Raw genomic sequence first — 22,508 nt, forward strand, 5'->3', positions numbered from 1 at the left:
TGGAAAGACTAAATATTGACATCTGGGGTGTCACTGAACTTAAATGGACAGGAATGAATGAATATCATTCAGGAGTTCATTACATATATTACTACGGGCAAGAATTCCATAGAAGAAATAGACTAGCCCTTCACAGTCAACACAAGGGAGAAAAAAGCAGTACTGGGGTAAAATCTCAAAAATGAAGCAGGGCAGAGACTAATCGTGTTTTGCCAGGATAACTCACTGGTCATAATAAATACTCTTTCAACAACTCAAAAGGTGACTTTATACATGGACATCACCAGATGGTCACTACAGAAATCAGATTAATTGCATATTTTTTTTGCAGTCGAAGGTGGGGAAGCTCTACATAGTCAGTTAAAACAAAACCTGGAGCTGACTGTGGCTCAGATCAAGGACTTGTTATTGCAATATTCAGACTTAAATTGAAGAAAGGAGGGAAAATAATCAGACCATATAGGTATGACCTAAATAACATCCTTTATGAATATGAAGTGGAAGTGACAGACAGACTTAAGGATGAGATCTGGTAGCTAGGGTACTTGAAGAAATACGGACAGAGGTTTGCAATATTATACAAGAAACAATAACAAAAAACATTCCAAAGACAAAGAAGAGCAAGAAAGCAAAGTGTCTGTCTATTTACAAATAGCTGAGGAAAGGAAGAAAGTGAAAGATAAAAGAGGAAGAGAAAGAAGCACCCAACTGAATTACAGAGAATAACAAGGAGAGATAAGAAGATTTTATTAAGTGATTAATGCAAAGAGAACAAGAAAACAATAGGATGGAAAAGACAAGCAATCTCTTCAAGAAAATTAGAGCTATCAAGGGAACATTCCATGCAAAAATGGGCATGATAAAAGACAAAAATGGTAGGGACTTAACAGAAGCAGAAGAGATTAAGAGGTAGTAAGAATGTACAAAAGAACTAACAGGAAACATGTTAACATCACCAGCAACCACTTGGAGAATAAAGTCAAGTGGGCCTCAGGAAGCTCTGTTAACAATAAGGCTGGTGGAGGTGACAGAATTCCAGCTGGGCTATTTAAAATCCTAAAAGATGATACTGTTCAAGTGCTGCAATCAGTATGCCAGCAAAACTGGAAAACAAAACTGTGGTCACTGATCAGTTTATGTCCCAGTTCTAAAGAAGGGCAATGCCAAGGAATGTTCAAATTATCAAATAATGCAACAATGTTATGCTTAAGATTCTGCAAGCTAAGTTTCAGCAACAGGTGAATCTAGAATTACCAGAAGAGCAGGCTGATTTTCAAAGAGGCAGAAGAACTAGAGACCAAATTGCCAACATTTGCTGGATTATGGAGAAAGCAATGGAATTCCAAAAAAACTTCTATTTCCGCTTCATTGACTACACTAAAGCCTTTGACTGTGTGGATCACAATAAAATGTGGCAAATCCTCAGAGATCATGTTACTTTTCTCCTGAGGAACCTGTATGCAAATCAAGAAGTAATGATTAGAACAGAAGATGAAAAAACTAATTGGTTTAAAATTGAGAAAGTAGTACCACAAGGCTGTATATTGTCATCTTAGTGAATTTATGTGCTGAGTACATCATGGGAAATTCCAGGCTGGATGAATCAAAAGCTGGAATTAAGGTTGCCAAGAGAAATATCAACAATCTCAGGTATGAAAATGATGCCACTCTGATGGTAAAAAGTCAAGGAGAATTAAAAAGCCTTTTGATGAGGGTGAAAGAACAGAGTGTAAAAGCTGGCCTGAAGATTAACATTAAAAAAAAACAACACCCCTAAGTTCTTGGCAATTGGTTCTACTACATCCTGGCAAATAGAGAGGGGGGGATATGGAAGCAGTGTCAGATTTTATATCCTTGGGCTGAAAGATCACTGCAGATGGCAACTATAGCCATGAAATTAAAAGATGCCTGCTCCTTGAAGGAATGCTATGGCAAATCTGGACAACATACTAAAAAGCAGAGCTATCATCTTGCTGACAAGGGTCCATACGTTCAAAGTTATGGTTTTTCTAGTATTAATGTACAACTGTGAGAGTTGAACTATAAAGGAAAGCTGAGCATCGTAGAATCAACACTTTCAAATCATGGTACTGGAGAAGACATTTGAGGCAGCAAGGAGATCAAATCAGTCAATACTTAAAGAAATTAATTAAGGCTATTCACTGGCTATTCACAAATACTGAAGTTTAAATACTTTGGCCACATAATGAGAAGACGGGACTCACTGGAAAAGACCCTGATGCTGGGAAAGATTGAAGGCAGAAGAAAAAGGGGATGGCAGAGTTTGAGATGGATAAATAGCATAATAGAAGCAGTGAAGAAAGAACAAAGTCTGCTTGGGCTGACTTTGAGAGATCATAGAGGACGGGAGGGCCTGGCACGCTATGGTCCATGGGGTTATGAAGAGTCAGACATGACTGGACCACAACAACAAAGTAATCACAAAAAAGGAAATATTAAAAATTAGAAAAGAAATAAACTGGAACCCCCAAAGCTAGAGAAATTATTAATAAAATTAAAAGCTTTTTCCTTAAAAAGACTCATAAAATTGTTAAACCTTGTGCCAATGTGATTAAAAAGAGGACAGAAATAACAAATAAAACATCAAACATCAGGCGAAATCATAACAAAAGCAGAAAAAATAAAAAGAATTATCAGAACCAACTATACATAGTATCGACCTGAAAGTTTGGTTAAAGGAAGCAAACAGGTTAGGTGATGCGTAAATTCATATTGTTCATTCCCTTAAAGCTAGTTGAAGCTAGCAAACTTGTACGCACAAGGAGCCAGAATGTGAATTCTGACTAATGAAAGAATGACCAGCCTTAAGTATGTCTTAGAACAATCCCCACTCAGGGTCTCTATATCACTCAAATTTATCATCTCCACATATATTTAACCATATTATGAGAAAGGAATTTTCTTTTTTAAAAAAAATTAATTTGTTTTCAGTTTTCAACAATCACTTCCATAAGTCTTAAATTTTGAGAAAGGAATTTTCTTAATTGAATAGATGGTAAATACAATAAGGTAAGAGAGTTGACAAAGTGTCAATTGAAATTACGACAGGATATCCATGTTTTCTTTACCATTAACATACCATAGCACAGTATACGTCCATAAAATATTAAAATATGAGAAAAGTCCCATTATTTAAGATAGTGTCTCTGGTTAAGAGTCTCATTCTTAAGGTCATAAACAGAAGAAAGTGGTCTTCAGTCAGCTCCATGTGGCCTTGTTGACACAGGAAGAGGTATTCTCTGAGTTTACTCAGAGGACAAAGACGTTATTAGTTCCAGACTTCTCTTCTGGTTGATTGGTTCAGGATCTGGTCCTTAATGAGATTAATAAATAATTAAATAATGAAACCAAGAACACAAAAGATATATAAATTTACATCTATGGTCTTGACAGGCAGGGACCATTTCATTTTTCTTGTTGTATTCCAGTATCGAGGTTGCAAACTTATGAGCTTTGAGAAGTTAAAAGAGATCCCAGAGGTCCAGTAGCAGAGTGCCCTGAAGAGCCACCTATTTAACCCAGCAGTGGACTGACTGGGTTATACAAGCCAAGTGAAATTTATCAAATCCATTCATTAGGGAGTGGACTTGGTGGAAATGTTTTTCAGTCTCCTCTTTGAGTTTGAGTCTACTCTCCCCAAGTACAGAGGGAAGAGAGGAGAAAGTGCCCCCAGTTTCAGGGGTGTTAGATTTTGGTTCCTGCTATATCTTTGTAGTAAATGTCCCTCTCTAAAAACTACTTGATGCTAATGAGCTATCGATATGAAGACATCAAAGGGTTAAATTATATTGGGGCATTAACCCATCACAGTGACACTGAAGAAGATGCACCAGAATGGGGGTTTGAGCCAAGAGCATTAGAAGAAATACCTGAAGCCCTCAAGGATACCCCTAGAACCCTGGACGGGGGGAACCCAACTGGCCAAGGAAAGGGAGCTGGGATAAAAAATTCCAGAGACTAAAAGTGTTAAAAGTAGAAGAGAAAGGAAGAGAATAAACATGTTAGACAACTACTCCGTGCCAGGCATTATACTCAGTACTTTATAAATATTACCTCATTTCATCCTTAGAACAACCCCCAGGGGGTGCTGCTATTATGTGCACTTTACAGTGGAAGAAACAGAAGCACACAGAGGTTAAGTGACTTGCTCAGGGTCACACAGCTAGTAAGTGTCTGAGGGTGGATTTGAACTCAGGTGTTCCTGACTCCAGGACCAGCCCTTTATTCACTGTGCTACTTAGCTGCCAGTAGAACATAAGCTTCTTCAGGACAGGGGTTGTTTTTATTATTTATTATTATTTGCCTTCATATCCTTAGAACCCATCATCGAGCCAAGCATATGACTGGTGCATTATCATACTAGCATTTGTGTTTGAAAAGTTGCAAAGGGTTGTCCCTGCTATCTCATCATCCCCCAACAACCTGGGAAGGAGGTGCTGTTAGGATCCCTATGATACAGCTGAGCAAACTGAGACAGAGGTGAGGTGACTCGCCCAGGTTCACAAAGCTCACATGACAAACAATACTGAGTATGATAAATAAATGCTGGTTGGATGGGAATGCTGGATGCAGAACACAGCATCCTGTGACCTTTTATGTTTCTCTTAGAAATGAACACACACTTCCAGGTTGGATCCCATGTGTTTCCTACTAACTCAACCATAGAAAATACTCTTCTGTGCTATGGAGACAGAGCAACGGCAAACAAGTCTGACCCCCCTGGCACAGCAGCCCGTCTGCTCCGAAGGGCGGCCCACAGGAGTCGTTCTTTCTCACGCAGCCCAGCTGCAAGCATCTGCATTCTGGCTGTGGCTTCCCTGTTCAGCAGAGACCCTGCTCTCAGGGCATAATTTCAAGGTTTTGCTTTTCCATCAGAGCCAGCACAGGCTGCTGAGGGGACCCTCCCCAGCTTTGCATGTCACAGATATTCCCCCACCTCCACAGCACCCCACCTTTTAACTCAAACAATTCCCAGGAAACAGAGTGGGAGACTATTGGCAAGATGATCAATCTGTGATCTCATTGCTGCAAGAGATGTGGAAATGGATAAAGATCAGGGTCGGGGAATAGATTGTTTTTCTCCTTTGAGATGAAGAGAGGGGGTTGTGGGAGAGAATGACAATGAGATGGAGTACGGAAGTTTGTCCCAGTTCTGGCTGGCCTGGCTCTATTCTCCAGGCTTAAAAACAGCCAGTAAGATGATGAATGACCCCATCTAAACATGCAAGGAAGCACTGGCCCAGGATCAGAATTCAAATAATTCTGGGGTTTCTTAGGGAAAATTCAGTAAGGGGAAGGGCAGGGGTGGCTCAGCCTCCCCCAGCTTTCCAGACAGGCTTCCTGGGGACAGGATAGAGAGATGAAATGTAAAAATTATGACAGATCACAGGAAGCTATTTAAGAACTGGGTTAGGGGGCAGCAGAGACTGTCAAGTCCACCTCCCTCATTTTGTGAATTAGGAAGCTGAGACCCAGAGAGGTAACAAGAGACTTACCCAAGGTCACATAATAGATGGAAAAAGGAGAATTTGAATCCAGCATCCTTTCTCCCATGCTGCTTCAGCATATACATTAATTTCATGTCAGATATCTTATTTCATCCTTACAAAAGTCCCACTGAGTGGGTACTACGGGCATTATTAGCCTCGTTTGACAGATAAGGCTCAGGAAAGTGAAATGATATTTGCAAATACAGAAAGGGGCAGAGCCTGGATTAGAACCCGGGATTTCTGACTCCAAACCAGGTCCTTTTCCCACTGTAGTACTTTCACCAAAGGAAAAGAATCAGAACATATAAAACCAAACACAGCGAAACCTAGACAAGAGTCAGGGCAAGAGGGACTCACAGACACACCCAGGCCCACTCCCCGACCCAAGGGGGCTGGTACACTTACCCTCTCCCTCTGCACTAGGGGTGCTCGTAGCTCAGACCACACATGCACAGATCAGGTTCAGTCCTGGGGAGCCATAGCCCCAAATGAGAGGGTGCATTTACACCCCTACCCCAGAGCCATAGGGGAAGAAATAAAATCACTTAAGATCAAATTTGTTTCATGTTAAGGGTCTCCCCAAAAAGGGCAATTTAGAAAGGTATTCAATGAGTTTTATGGAGGAAAAACTATAAAGGACACATGAAGAAAGACATTAACTACATCCAGAGAAAAAACTGAGGAATAAATTACGCTTAATTTTACATATATATGTGTGTGTGTATGTATATGTATGTATGTATGTATGTATGTATGTATAGTGTCTAAAGGTAGCAATCCGGGGGGGCGTGAAAGAAAAGAAATTTACATGATAATTTTTTATATATTTAAATGGAATAGCAAATTGTGCAAAGATTTGCAGTTTCATGTGCAATCACCTTTTTATTGTACTATCTTATGGAAATGCTTGTTTTATTCCATAAATTAAGAATAAAATTTTTGAAGAGGTACTCAATGTCCAGCGTGCATCCAGTATAAGACCTGTTATTTATTTCCTCCACACACAAGAATGCTAAAGAACACAAAAAGGTCACAAGCCTTCATAGACCAAAAAACCAAAACAAATCTTTAAACAAGAATTAGGAACTTCTAACCACAGTTATGTTCTCCCTGGAGATTGTTATTCAAAACATCAAAACATGAAGCATTTTGTGGGAAGTGAGGGATGAATCAGCATTTTGCTGCCCAAACCAACCCCTCAGGGCGCTGTGTCTTGACAAGCCAGGTCAGGCAATGGGCTCAACCTCTCACTGTTAGTCAGCTCCAAAGAGGGCTGGGCAGAATTCTCCCAAAGGGTAGTCAGCACCCAAGGAGAACCTGGAGGACCCCAAATTTTAGAACCTACAAAGCAACCTTCAAAGCTGAAAACATTCAGCTCAGGATCACATACTCGGGCACTGATTCTCAGGGGAAAAAACAGAAAAGAAAAGGAATCCCCAACCCTAGGTACACCTGTGCTAGAAGTCATGTGACTGCTGCCCTGCCTCCTGGGAGAAACTTAGAGACCAAACATTGAGCAAAAGGGAAAAGTATACAGTGGGAGACTGTAGGGGGCCTCATTTCTGCTGTATCTTCCTTTTCATGGGATTCAATGCCCACCCAGGGTTCACTGCATCCCCCCAAAACACTAATCCTTTCAGGGTGGAGCTGTGCATGCCCCCAGAGGTTGCCAGGAAAGCTCTGCACACATACCATGGGATAGACCATGCAGGGGAATTTAGAAAGGTATTCAATGACAGTTTTATGGGGGGAGGGGGACTATAAAGGACATATGAAGAAAGACGCTAACTACATCCACAGAAATGAATGATAAATAGAAATATGTATAGAATAATTTTACATATATGTGTATATATGGAAATGCTTGTTTTTATTCCATAAATTAAAAATGAAATTTTAATTTTCATTCTCATGTACACTCCACAGGATGCGAGCCAACCCAGCTCCTGCTATTTAAGCAACAATTTACTGAGCACCAGTGCTCAGCACTGTACAACTATGCAAACTCCTGTTCTGGGTCCTTTGGGGCATCCAGGGTTCTCATCCTCCGATGGCTTAAAACTAATCTGGTGAGACAAGAAGTAAGTTCAGTGGAAAGAGTGATAGGTTTCGATCCTGGAACCTGGGTTTGAATCCTGGCTCAGTCATTTACCACCTTCACGACCTTGGACAAGACACAGCAACTCCCAGGACCTCAGTGGTCTCACCTGGAAAGTGCTTTGAAGGTCCCAATCTGGTCTGCATCTATATTCCCAAGATCCTGTGATGTCAGATTGCTCCCTCCCTTCAGCCTTACATCTTGTGATCAGAAAGCTGACAGGCACAGACTGAGCCAACAGCCAATGAATATTCTCTGATCTCAAGTGGACCCTCACTGAAGCAAGACAAGCATTCTGTTTCTCCCTAACCAGGTTGCTATCTCACTCCCCACAAGGACTGTCCCAAACCTTCTCATCTCTGCTCAAACTTCCCAAGGCACCCCCTCCCCAGGCCCTTTTAGCCTCAAATTTCACTGAAAAAAAAAATGGAAGTGTTTCTCCAAGAGTTCTCTCTTCTCCCTCCCTCCCCATCTCACATTATTCAGCCATCATCTTCCACTATCTCCTGCACTTCACTTTCAAATGAAGTCATAGCCCTTCCCTTTGCCAAAGCCAAGCATCTATCATGGAACTTTCTGGGTCATAATATCTGCGTAGGAGCCTTCCAACTGGAGGTGAGTCCTGAAGTGTGCAGCTGTGCTATGATACAAATATTTCCTTGTTATCAAGTCAGTCTGTTAACCACAAAGCATTTATAAAATACCTATTGTATGCCAAGCACAATGCCAGAGAGATACAAGATGAACACAAAGTGGTTTGGGGAAGGAGGATCCCACTAGCTGGAAGAGGAGGCCAAGGTGTCCGGTCTCTGTACCATAATCCATTGTGCCACTGTGAAGACATGAGCTGCCACGGAGAAGCATCTGAAAATCCCTCCCTTTTCCCCTCTCTTGTTTGCAACAAGGATATAGATGGCCCATTTTCTGAAAAGTTTTAGAGAGATGGTAAAGTTGGCACATCAGGTAGGCAGCTGCTGGTGTTTTCTCAGTCACATATCTTGTTTGTTTTCTTAGAACACTGTGATATCTCTTTGCTCTTTTGGGACGTGCTGATAATTGAGGTCAGAGTGCCTTTCACACCGTGCCACTTCTAGCACATATGGCTTTCTGTCTTTGCTCAGATCCAGCTGTTTCTCTCGACACCATCTACCCAAATGAGGTTTCTATTTTCCCACGGAGGGTTGTCCTTCCCAGCTTCTGTCCTGGGCCTTTTTCTCTTTTTTCTCTATGCTCTCTTGGTGAGCTTGTCAGTGCTCATGGATTCAATGATCATCTCTCTAGAGATGATGCTGAGGTCTCTATATGCCGCCACAGGGTCTCTCTTGAGGTCTCTTTTAACAGCAACCATGCCACACTCAGAATTGGGAAAGAGGATTCTCGGAGCCTGGGCTGCTTCAAATTTAGATTGTCTAAAGCAGATCTTAGAATCTTTTTCTCTCAACCATTCCCCTCCTCCCAACTTCACAATTTCTGTCAAGTACACTCCCACTTTTCCAGTCACTCCCATTCTCCACACTGGACTTCTCCTTCACTCTCCTTTACCCCACATGTCAGACTCTTACCTTCTTTCCGTGGAATCATGGCAATAACTTCATAATCCATACCTCAAGCCTCTCCCTCTCTCCAATTCATTTTGCACACAGGAGCCAAAGTGATATTTTTAAAGCACAGATCTGACTGCCTCATTTCTTTCCTCAATAAATTACAAGAGCTCCCTATTCAAGGCCAGCTAGGTGGTGCAGTGGATAGAGCACAGGGCCTGATATCAAGATCTGAGTTCAAATTCGACCTCAGACACTTAGGAGCTGGGTGTCCCTGGGCAAGTCACTTGACGCTGTCTATCTCAGTTTCCTCATCTGTAAAATGAGCTGGGCAAAGAAATGGCAAAGCATTTCTAAAATAAAATTAAATAAATAAATGAAACATTTATTTTAGAATATTTTTAAAGTATTAAAGATACTAGACTATCTTTACCAAGAAAACCCCAAAAGGGGTCACAACAACAGAGGAGTCTGAACCACAAATCATTACCTGTAGTCTTACCTCTAGGATCAAATATGAACTCCTTTGCTTGGCATTTAAAACTCTTTGCAACCTGGCTCCAATCTCCCTTTCCAGGATTCTTATATACTTTATTTCCCTTTAAACGCTCCATGTTCCAAACTGGTCGGTTACATACAACATTCTATCTTAGGTCTTCATGCCTGGAACGCTCTCCCGTCTCTCTCCTACCGCTTGGAACTCCTAGTTCAGCCCAGGTAAATTTCTACCCAAAGCCTTTCACGAGACCCTCAGTGCCAGCCCCTCTCCAAACAGAACTGCATATGTACATGCCCTTTCACTTATTTCTTTGTGTGCCAGGTGCCTAACACACAAGGCACACAGTAAGCGCTTAATGAATGTCCCATGATTAAGGAAGCTACTGTCTGCAGACTGTAATAGACTAGGCTCTGTGGGAAGGGGCATTCTGGCTCAAAGCCAATCCCCCAGCAGCCCCCGCACGCAGCAGCCTGGGAATACTTCCAACGCTATGCAAATGATATGCAAATAAGCAGGGGGACTTTCTGCAGGTGGATCAGATCCAGTCCCTGCAGGTGGGAGGGAGCCAACTTCCTATTCCTCTCCTGACTTTCCTCGGTCCGTTAATTCGTCTTACCTGTGCCCATCCCTCCCTGAATGTCGAGCCCAAGAGCTGCATCAGGGACCAGCACGAGGATCTCCAGGGAATTTAGAGCGCCTCGGTCACCATAGCAACGTCCCCGCCCCCTCCCGTAGTTGGGCCTAGGAAGCTCTAAGCACGCATGCGCCCGATCAAGACAGAGTCTGCGCAAAACGACCAGTCGATCGTAAACAGCCTCTTGGCCCCACCTCTCAATCAAGCGGTACTCCCACTTCCGGGGCGTTCCCCTGCGCCACCTTCCCTCCCACTTGTGTTCGCAGCCCTTCGCAACGGACGCCCTGCAGGAGCTGCGGAGGCTGCGTGCACAGCAATTCACATAGAAAGGCCGTCGCCGGTCTCAAATACCAGCCGCCAGCAGTAAAGATGGTCGTCGCGGAGTAGCGCGTCATGATGACGTCACTGGGCGGGGTCCGACATCCTGGGAGTTGATTGGCCAAAGACCTCGGGGGCGGGGCTTTGCGAGGAAGGCGGTCCTGTCGAACCCCTACGATATTAGACTCCACCCATGAGGCGGGGCTCGGGGAGTAAGAGAAGCCACCTCCCTGCGTCAGTTTCCCCAGTTCCTCCCCACCCACACTCACCCCTTTATCTTGAGAGTCAGCTTGACCTAGGTTCAAATCTTCCTTCAAACACGGTGACCCTAAGCAAGTCACTTCATCTGTCTGTGCCTCAGTTTCCTCCCGTGTAAAATGAGGGGCTTGAGCTCCCTGGCCTCTAAAAGGGCTTCTTCCAGCTCCGGATCCATGATGCGGAGATGTGAAATAATCCAATTCAGGCTTATCTCCCCTCCTCCCAAGAGCTGGTGGGCCCATAAAATGCCCAAAGGTCACCAGCGCCCATCAGCTGTCCAAGCAGATACTACATATGCCGTGCTTCAAGTTCTGGGCAAGCATCAGCTGTTTGTGGCTGGCATCTACCTGATGGCATCAGTGTTTAGATGAGATCCATAATATTACCCAAATTTATAACCTGGGGACTTAGCATACAGTAGGAGCTTAATCAATGCTTATTGACTTGACTCAAAAGAGTTGACACCATCACCTACCCAGAAAAAAGCAAGTGTATGAACATAATCTATTGTCCAAACTGTAATTGTCCAGCTTGAGGGACAGCCCATAGAACTGACCTATCTACATACACAAGTATGGATGACCTGGACCTAGAAATGAAGAGGAGGAGAGTGGGCTGGAACATTATGGAAAAGCATTTATTAATCCCTTACTATGTGCACAATGCCAAGCTCTGATGTAAACCCCTGTTTCTAGCATCTATCTCAGAGACCTTAGAGACTGCCACTGAAGCTTTAAGAGCCAGAACAGAGCTAAAAAGAGAATGTCACAAAAAGTAGTTTGTGATGGCAGTTTAAAAAAGTCAGTGGGAAAGTTACTTGATATGAAGAAATTCCCCCTCAGCTGTCAGGCAGAGGTGTGTATGTGTGTTTTATCTGTGATGCTTGAGGCTCTATAAAGAGTCTGTGGAGGACACAGAGAGAGAGAAGGTGCCATGGAACTAGGTCCTCATCAGAATAGTTGTGAGGGACTCACTGTTAGAAAGAAACTAAACAAATTGAATTTTCTGAAAAGGCTTTGAGGCAAGTATAGGATATTTTGGAAATTCTTTCCCCATGATCATTAAAGTGAATTCAAAAAGAAATGACTAATCCTGAGGAGAAACATGAAGCTTGAAATTTGAATTGTTGTCTAGAGTGAGTAGAATGATTTGAGACTGAGTTTATAGACAAATGAAGAGGAGTCACCTTCCGTTATATTGAGGGTTTGAGGTTATGTATTGGCCATGACCAAAATGTTGGGCAATTATATGTCTTTGTGTCTCTTAAATAAATTGTATCTCTTCAGCAATTTTAATATTTAATTGTTGATGAATAATTACTGCTGGGAAAGTTTTCTCCATTTCATTAAATAATTAATATTTAATGACCTGAAGTGGTGGCTCAAGATTGCAAGTTTATTAATGAGAAATACGTTATCCAACCATAGCCTAGGTTGACAGAGGGTAAAAGTAAGTCCATAGCAATGAATGATTCAATTGGTAGGATGACCTTTGGGGTATGGTGCCCAAGACCTGACAGAAATGATTATTTCTCTCTTGTATTAATAACCAGCTATTGAATTAGGACTAAAGTTTTTTTCACTTCCTATTTTCTCATTCTCTACTAGGTCAAATCAGCATCTGAAGAATAGATCATGAGACTGGATTTAAGATTCCCCTCAATCTTCTTCAGACCCCACTCAACTGAGAAAGTTGAGATCTGGTCAAAAAGTAGAGATATTAGTCTAGGACTCACAGCTTCCCAAAGTGGGTGCTGGAATGAGCCAGGGGGGCAGTAATAGCCTCTGGTACAATTGTGGGAAATGTTGAATAAAAATAACGGGGCGGTGGAAGCATAAGGAAAGAAGAGAGGAAAATTTTGAAAAACCTTTCATATATGTTTCATTTGTTGTGTAACAGTTAAAGTCGAAGTGAATACATTACTTTCTAAATAAACACACAAAATGCAAGTTATAACCAATCATGGTCAAGTCTGCTGACAAGTCTTAACAAGCAAGTGTTGGCAGGTTGTCCCACAATGTCAGGAAGTACAGCATGTATCAGTAGGAATATGTGTGTAATGACTTGTTTACCATACAATGCTATACAGTTACATGACACAATATTGAATCATCAAAATTTCAATTCAAGAAAAAACCCCACAAATTTACGATAAATTATTAAATTTAAGATGTGACATTTAAAAAATATATTTTATATTTTTTGAAATGAAACAAATTTCAAACAAAAAAAACCTTTAAGGGGTTAAAGAAAGTAGATTTCCAGGGGGTGCTGAATAATTTTTTTTTAAAGAGAGAAATAAGCAAAATAAGTTTGGGAACCTCTAGTCTAGGTGTATTTAGGCCCATTCTGTTCTACTGGGTGGGGGGGGGGGTGCGCGTAGGCAGTAGCTCCTTTGTTTAGATTGTCCAAGATTGGAGGTGGTCTGGGAATAAGCATGACATATTCAAAGTAAAGTCTCCAGCCCCTCATTAGAATAGGTCCACCTCTCACTATAATACTCATTCTCATCAATTTTTAGCCAATCAGAGTTGATTGCCATCTGTCAGGAACATCCACTTTTCCAAGGACTTATAGGCATTGAGGCCTCCTGGAGGGGTCTTTGGTTCATGAGAGACAGTCACACGACCAATTCTTTTTATTAATTATTCACTAGGCATAATTAATAAAATGATTAATTACCCAGAAATTATGTCTCTCAAACTTTTTATATGTTACAAAACCCATTTAACCTTACTGTGTGTATGGCATCATGTGGCTGTATGATCTCATATGGGGAATAAAAACACAAGGGAGAGAGCCTCTGTTCCTTAGAGGGCTTATATTCTAATTGAAGAGATAACAGACAGAAAATTTCAGCTTTGAGGCAAATGGAAAGGCCTGTAGAGTGGTACAGGAGGGCTGATGGCAAGGCTAAGCACTTCTAAATTCTCTTTTTCCTCACCCATTTTCCAGGTTAATTAGATAGTAGACACCTTATATTTTCTTGTGTTTTCTCAGTATTTTTACTTTGTTTGAGTATTTCTTGTTCTCGCTTAGCCTCTTTGACTTCTGTTTGTTACAGTCTAATTTTCAGTGAGTCCTCTACCTGTAAAAGTTTTCCAACTTTTAGTCTAAGCTATACTCCTTCCAATTCTTTCCTCCAAAGCTATTTCGCTTATTATTCCATTTTTTTGTCTTTTGCTCCATTTCTCACAGTCACTCTTGGAGTTCTTATGGCAAAGTAATTTTTTTTGAGCATCTACTTTACTTGTTTCTTTTTAAAACAAGTTTTTGTTGCTATCTTTTGGTTTTATATCATTCAATTTTTTCCCCCTGTATCCCATCTCCCTTTAGAGAGAGCCATCCCCAAGAGCAAAGAATTTTTTTGAAAAAGGGGAAAAAAGGAATCTTTTTGGCAAAACTAATCAATACGCTAGGGGAGGAAGGGGGAAGGGATCAGGATGTAACAATGTATGCAATGTTCCACAGCTGTGGGCACCTCACATCTTTTCTTAAAAATATATTTATTTATTTTTAGTTTTTAACATTCACTTACATAAGATTTTCAGTTTTGAATTTTCTCCCCCACTCTCTCCTCCCCTTTCCCCAAGATGATGTGTAATCTAATATAGGCTCTACTTATACATTCATATTAAGCATATTTTCACATTAGTCATGATGTAAAGAAGAGTTAGAACTAATGGGAGGATCCACAAGAAAGAAGAAAGAAAACAACAAAAGAAAAGGAGAGCAAATCGTCTGCTTCCATCTGCATTCAAACTCCAAAGTTCTTCCTCTGGATATGTTTAGCACTTTCCATCATGAGTATTTTGGAGTTGTCTTAGAACCTTGCATTGCTGAGAAGGGGTAAGTCTGTTAAGGTCAGACATTGCGCACTGTGGCTGTTACTATGTACAATGTTCTCTTGGTTCTGCTCATTTCACTCAGCATCAGTTCATACAAGTCTTTCCAGGTTTTTCTGAACTCAGCCTGCTAATCATTTCTTATAGCACAATAGTATTCCATTACATTCATATATCACAACTTGTTCAGCCATTCCCCAATTGATGGGCATCCACTCAATTTCCGCTTCTTTGCCACCACAAAAAGAGCTGCCATAAATATTTTTGTACAAGTGGGTCCTTTTCCCATTTTTATGATTTCTGTAGGATACAGGCTTAGAAGTGGTATTGCTGGATCAAAGAATATGCACAATGTCATAGTCCTTTGGGCATAGTTTCAAATTACTCTCCAGAATGGTGGGATCAATTCACAACTCCACCAACAATGCATCAGTGTTCCAGTTTTGGATAGCATTTATCGTTTTCCTGTTTCGTCATGTTAGCCAATCCAATAGGTGTGATGTGGTATCACAGAGTTGTTTTGATTTGCATTTCTCTAATCAATAGTGATTTAGAGCATTTTTTCATATGACTATAGAGAGCCTTCATTTCTTCATCTGAAAACTATCTGTTCATATCTTTTGATCATTTATCAATTAGGAAATGACTGGTATTCTTATAAATTCAAATCACTTCTCTATATATTTTAGAGATGAGGCCTTTATCATAGACACTGGCTGTAAAAATTGTTTCCTAGCTTTCTGCTTCCCTTCTAATCTTGGTTGTGTTGGCTTTGTCTTAAGAGGAGTTGGAGAAGGTGTCCTCTCAGATCCCTGCTTTAGAGCCAAGCTTATTCTTTGTGATCTTAGTTTTTAGTTACTATTCTTTCCATTTACATTATTGTCATTGTGTGTGGTTTTTTCTTGCCTCTGTTTACTTCTCTCTGCATCAGTTCCTAGAAGTCTTCCCAAGTTTCTTTGCATTCTTTTTATTCATCACTTTTTATAGCCCAGTAATAGCTATTTCATCCATGTGCCACAATTTGTTCAGTCATTCCCTAATCTGTGGACCTGCTTGTATTTTTAAGGAGTTACCCTCTTTTTCTGACTAGGCTTACTTCTGTTACAGCTCTTGATCTATAGTATTTCTTCATTGTATTCTATTTCTTCTTTTGTTTACTCATGTCTCCAGCCTCAATTCCTTCCTAGTTGAGGACTTTGGGCTAGGGCCAAGTTTCTCCATCTCCTGTACTCTTTGGACGGGGCAGTCAAGCTGGGTTTGGTGCTGAACTCAATTTCTGGGCCTTCTGCTTCTGGTTTTGACCTACCTTAATTTATCTGTGCTTAGAACACTGACAAATTTCAGGAGTCCCTGGATCATTCTAGATTGGAGAGCATCAGTCTTCAGCCCTGCCTTCCCCTGCCCCCAATGTCCTCAGAACACTGCAGGCTCCCCTGGAACATCTTGGACATGAAGCTGCAGATTTCTCATTCCTCCTCTGGGTGGATTTCTATTGTAGTCAGATCTCTGCCAGCTTCTAGCTCTTCTGGACCTTCCCCCTGAGAGCAGATTGGATGCGTGGGGTGAAAAAGGCTTCAAGTCTCCCTGGAGGGATTCTCCCTTGAGTGCCTTTAGGTTTCTGTTTTCTGTTTTCTTTCTTGTTTGTCTTTTTGCACAGTCCTGGGTTGGATGAAGGCATTTACTGTTACTTTACTTTGAATGTCTCCCTCTCTAGTGCCCTTTTTATACCTTTACTGGGGAAGTAACTCCTATGGAGAAAGAACCAGCCATCTCACCAACTACTACCTATAAGGCAGACAAATCAGCCTAACTGAAGCAGGCACCCTGAAGGAGAGATAGGAGGCAGCGTGTCCCAGGCAAGTCAGACCATCATCACCACCCCTTTGACAACCATCTTCCTTCAGCCTCTGGCAGAGACAGCCCAGGATACTAAGGCAAGAGCCCTGAGAATGGCGATGCTTCCAGCCTAGAACTTTTAGCAGCTATTCTGGGAAGATGCATGCCTATGGAGATGGCCCCTGCTCCTGCAGTTGCGATAACCACAGCTACTGAAGACCCAGAAAGGAAAGCCCTTAGTGCTGTTGAATGCTTCCACATCAGAAACTGCTATGATTTTATCAGTGGAAGTGGCATTAAACAATGCTGCCGCCTAAGGATCAAGGGATTCTCCCATCTAACTTGAACCTGAAACCTTCCACATATGACCTCTCCTGGAGTGCAGGGACTCTTACCTTTCTATTAGTATCCCTAGTGCTTATCACATGACTGCATAATAAACACTTCATAAATGCTTTATTTGTTCTTTCATTACATGTGAATTCCTTGGTGACCTTTCTTACCTAGAAGCCTGCTAAGTCTGATTTCAAGAGGGTAGCTCTGGAGATTCTGCCCAGCTCCCTCTTCTCTCCTCTTTCCCTTGGTGATTTCAACCCTTCTCATGGTAAAATTACCATCTTTATGCAGATGACTGCCACATCTCCATCTCCTACCTCATCTGACTCCTGAATGCCAGTCCTGCATCGCCAGTGGTCTTTTTCACATCTCCACCTGGGTATCTCACAAATAGATGGTGATTTAGGGCTAGACATCAGGAGAGAGATTAGGACTCTTGACTACACCTCAAACTCAGCATGTTCCAATACTGAACTGATTGTCTTTCCCTCAACCTTGTCTCTCCTCTTGATTTCCAGGTTGCTCTTGATGACATCCTCATCCAGTTAGTCATTCAGGCTCCTCCCTTAACATCAATTTCATCTCTTCTTCTCCTTCACCCCTGACATCCAATCAGTCACCAAGTCCTGCCTAAAATGGCTAACATTTCCATCATGGTTTAAGCAAAACCCATTGCCCACAGCTCTACGAGGTAATAAGTAAAAGTGTTTATCTCTTTCTTATTTGGTAGATGAGAAAACTGAGGCACAGAGAGTTTAAGTGACTTGCTCAAAGTCACACTGCTAATAAAGAAAAGGAAAAAAATCAACCTTAAGTCTCCTGAATCTATATTCTTTCCACTGCATCGCTCTCATCACACATTCCCTTAGAAATTTCCTACCTAGCTCATGTTCTCATTGCCTCTCAACTGGACCATTGTCATTGCCTTCTAATTAGTCTCCCAGTCTTCCCACATACACCCTAATCCATGTGCAGGGAGGCTCTCCTCTCCAGTTGGTCAAAAAGTATCATCAAAGTGATCAAGCTTTATTAAGGACAGATATGCATATACAATAAAGATAAGAATGCTAGTTAGAAGACTGATTAATATTTTCTTAACTTCCTTTCTGTTATGGCTCCAATTAATTTGCAGCTAAATCTAAGGGAATCTTGGGAGTAACTAAGAGCCTCTAACCTTAAGCTAGTACATTATAATAGAAGACACTGGTTTCCACCCAGATATAGGGGTCAAAAAGGACTGACCCAATTTTACCTAATGGGTTCTCTGTTATTTGGTCTGTCACATTGCCCATATTAAGGAAAGATTAGGGCTGTTGCCCATATCTCAAACAGCATATTTTAATACTAAAATCATCATCTTCCCCTTTAAACATGCTTTTAAATGTTTCCTGTATACCTTAGCAGACTGAATCTGGGGTGGCTTGCCTGGCTCTGAAGAGATAAGATCGGAAGATTACAGCACTTTTAGATGGCCAGAACATACAAGCAAGAACTATTGTGGACCCTTTAATTATTCCTGATCCCTCTGAACGCTCACTTTCTCCACTGATGTGGCGTATATTTGTGGGAAACACTGACCTGAAGAATAACCATGGTATTTCAAATCTTCTTCGTATCATTTATAACCCTTTATTATTTTCCCACAGGCAGATGTCATTGACTCTGCTTCTCTCTGCCTCTTCCTACGATTCAATCCAAATAAATTCAATAAGCATTTATCAAATACTTACTGTGTGTAAGGCTCTGTGCTTAGAGCTGGGAATAAAAAAAATATCTGTGATACATGTCAGCCTTGCCCTCGAGTGCAAAGGGGAGGTTCAGGTAAGGTGCTATGAGAATTGATGAGAACTGATAACTTTCACCTACAGGGAGGGACTTATCGAAGGTTTTCTGGAGGAGGAAGCATCAGAATTGAGACTTCAACAGTCAGAATTTTGCAGGTGTATGGGGTCTATTCTTGGGATGAAGGATGATGTGAGCAGAGGGAGCTAAGAAAGGGCAGGACCAGACAAAGGGAAGGGGAGTTGTCCAGACTTGCTGGAGTTCTGTATAACTGAAAGAATATTATTACCTTAGGCTGAAAAAGTATATTATAAAGGGTCTCAAATGCCAGGATTAGAAACTTGTAATTTGTTCAAGTCGCAGAAGGTTTTTGAGAAAAAAACAGCAACTTGACTAGTGCAGGCTGTGAAGACGAGAGTTTGAAGGATTTTGAAGCAAGAGAAAGACTGGAAGCAGGGCAATTACTATGGAGGTTACAGTAGAAGGATGAGGGAAAATAGGGCTGAATCCAAGAGATTTTGTACAGATAGAAATGCCAAGTATTATTCAATATGGGAATGAGGGTGGTACTGAACAAATAGCATTGGATTTGGAGGTGAAAGGACCCAAATTTGAATCCTGACTATGTCTTTTGGGCAAATGATGGAGCCTCTCTAGACTTTTTATGTAAAATTAGAATGGGCCTTAACAAACTCTAAAGACCCTTCTAGCTCTCAGTCTATGATTCTGTAATGATCTCAGCACTTAGTGAGTTTCCTGGTGCATAATAGGTACTTCATTAGTGTTAGTTGACTGACTGACTGACTAATCAGAGATAATTTCCAGCTTGAGTGTTTGGAGGTCACAGTGGTGCCTTCGAGAAAAATTAGGGTAAGGAGCAGCTTTTGTAAAAGAAGTTCAGTTTTGGAAATGCCAAGTGCCTTGGATGGAGGTGGGATTGTTCTGTGCCCTTCCTAGGTCACTGAGTCTGCTTCCATGGGAACAAAGAGGCAGTGAGTTCATAAGAATTTATTAAATGCTTACTATGTGCCAGATGCCATGCCTGCTAAGCACCTACAATACACAAAAGGCAAAATTGTTGTTCTTGCCTTAATGAGCAAGTGGTCCCATGTCGTAAATAACAAAGTACAGACAAATAACAAGGTGAATACCGAGGTAAATTCAAGATATATATGAAATAGATGGAAGGTAATCTCAGAAGGGAAGGCACTAGCAGCTGGGGTTCCAGAAAAGGCTTCTTACAGAAGGTAGGGGTAAGACAACAGAGCTGTCTTTTTTATATTTCAATAATCTATTTGTTTTCAGTTTTCAACAATTACTTCCTTAAGTTTTAAATTTTCTTCTCCTCCTTCCCCCTTCCCTCCCTGAGATGGCATGCAATCTTATATGTGCTCTACACATACATTCTTATTAAACACATTTTCACATTAGTTATGACAATAGAGCTCTCTTAAAGGAAGCCATAGACCAGGACAAGTTCCAGATGACTACAGAGTGAGAGCTGAGCATGAACTTTCTCAGTGACAGCCATAAGATCCATTAGAGGACCATGGAAGAAGATGGTTTAGGATAGAAATAAGAGGCGTTGAGATATGGACTATTTGTGCCCAACCTGTGATAGAACATTCTGAGCTCATATTGGCCTGATCAGCCACAGTTGGATATACTGTACCTTGACGCGAACATAGTAATATCATTTTGGTCTTCTTCAAGAACACAGGACAACCAATCAAGGAAGAAGATACCTGTCAGCTATGGATAAGAGATGAGTTATTGCCCAAGGAAGGAATAGAAAGAATCACAGACAATTTTGTTTACATAAAATTGAAAAGCTTTTCCCACAAATAAAATCAGTTCAGTTAGAATTAGGAGGGAAACAGCTAAATTATTTGGCAGTAAATTAATCTGATAAAGGTGTATTATCTAAGCTGTGTAAGGAATTGATTAAAACATATAAGGATAAGAAATATCTTCTAGTAGATAGTCAAGGATATGAACAGGCAGTTCTCAAAAGAAGAAAGGGAATGTATCAACAATCATATAAAAAATCCTCCGAAGCAGAGAAATTCAATTTCAAATATCTTTGAGTTTGACCTCACACCTGTAAGATTGGCAAAGATGACAAAAATTGGAAATGGTGATGGTTGTACTGTACACCACTGGTAGAAAGGCAAGTTGACATAACCATTCTTCAAAGTAACTGTACTCAAAGCAACACTGAACTGTGCAAATGCTTCAACTCTGCAAAACCACTTGTAGGTTTATGTCCCAAGCAGATCAACCAAAGAATAAAAAGATCTACATGCACAAAAATATTTACAATAGTATGTTCTCTTGTAGCAAATGAACTGAAAACAAAATGAGTGTCTATCACTTGGGGAGCAGCTAAATAAAATTTGGTATATGAATGTGATAGGATATCATTATGCCATGAGAAATGATGAAATAGAGAGATTCAGGGAAACCTAGGATGACTTATATGAACAGATGCAGACTGAAGTGAGAAGAGCCAGGAAACCATTTATTTAATGACTACAACACTGTAGAGAAAAGCAACTGTGAAAGACATGAGAACTATTATTGATGCAAAAATTCAACATGACTCCAGAGGACTGAAGATAAGTAATTATGCTTCCCAACTCTTGCCAGAAAAGTGGTGGCCTATAGGTGCAGAAGGAGACATACATTTTCAGATACAGCCTATGTGTGGATCTGTTTTGCTTTAGTATGTTCTAGAAGAAGCTTTTGTTTTACAGTACATGGGAGTAAGGGGGAGGTCACGGGAGAGGGGAGGGAGTAGTAATAGTGAAACAAGTATTATCTCATTTGATCCTCATGACAACCTTAGAAGGTGGGTGCTATTATTATCCCTATTTTACAGATGAGGAAACTGAGGCAAATAGAGGTTAAGTGACTTGCCCAAGGTCACAACACTAAGCCAGATTTGAACTCAAGTCTCACTGACTCCAGACCTAGTACCCTTTCTACCTAAACTAGGCCTATACTACCTAACTTTCTTGAAGTTACCCAATGAGAACCCTAAGGATAGAGGTAGTCAGCTATCCTTTGGGGATGCAACCTACTAGTGTCAGCATGAATTGGAGAAGTAACCCTATATATGAAAAGGAATCAGAGAAGAGTTTTCACCCACCTAAAGGTGAGAAGCTGACTTTCACTCTACCCCACATCCCTAAACTCTGGGTGGAGAGTCTTATGTGGTCTAAGGGTCTCTGCTGAGAGGAACTCAGTTTTCCTTATAAGAAGGAAAACTTGATTTTCTTTTCCTTTCTTTCTTTCCTTCCTTCTTTCATTCATTGCTCTTGGATTGGAAAAGGCTATAAGGCAGGCAGTAACCCATGAGAATTTTGTAAAATTATATCTGTTTGCAAAGTTGTATCAAGAATCATCTTTGTGAGCTCAAATCTGACCTCAAATACTAGTTATGTGACCCTGAGCAAGTCACTTAACTCCATTTGCCTCAGTTTCCTCACCTGTAAAATGAGCTGGAGAAGGAAATGGTGAACCATTCCAGTGTCTCTGCCAAGAAAACTCCAAATGAGGTCACAGAGAGTCAGATGTGACTGAAAAACAATTTAGCAAACAACAACGTGTGTTTGGAAGTATAGAAAAATGCTTAAAACTCATACTTACATAGCACCACAAGGTTTGCAAATGCACTTTACATGGATTATCTTGAGCCTCACATCAATCCTGTGAAGCGAGTCTTATTATAATAATCATTCACAGATGAGGACACCAAGGCAAATGGGGTTAAGTATCTTAACCAGGGTTACACAGCTAGTTAGGATGTCTGAGGGAGACTCTAAGTTCAGCACTTTATCCATGATGCT

General features: G+C 41.1%; 1 long non-coding RNA gene across 1 annotated transcript; it reads right to left on the reverse strand.

Moving 5' to 3' along the window:
* Window positions 1–2,982: 2,982 nt before the first annotated feature.
* On the reverse strand, window positions 2,983–10,655 carry LOC140504032 (uncharacterized). The gene is made up of 2 exons (XR_011966943.1): window positions 10,265–10,655; window positions 2,983–3,334 (listed from the first exon to the last, which is right to left on the reverse strand). It is a non-coding gene; the product is annotated as an uncharacterized lncRNA (long non-coding RNA).
* Window positions 10,656–22,508: the final 11,853 nt, after the last annotated feature.

Source organism: Notamacropus eugenii, chromosome 5 (assembly GCF_028372415.1).
Source record: "Notamacropus eugenii isolate mMacEug1 chromosome 5, mMacEug1.pri_v2, whole genome shotgun sequence".
Classification (NCBI taxonomy): domain Eukaryota; kingdom Metazoa; phylum Chordata; class Mammalia; order Diprotodontia; family Macropodidae; genus Notamacropus; species Notamacropus eugenii.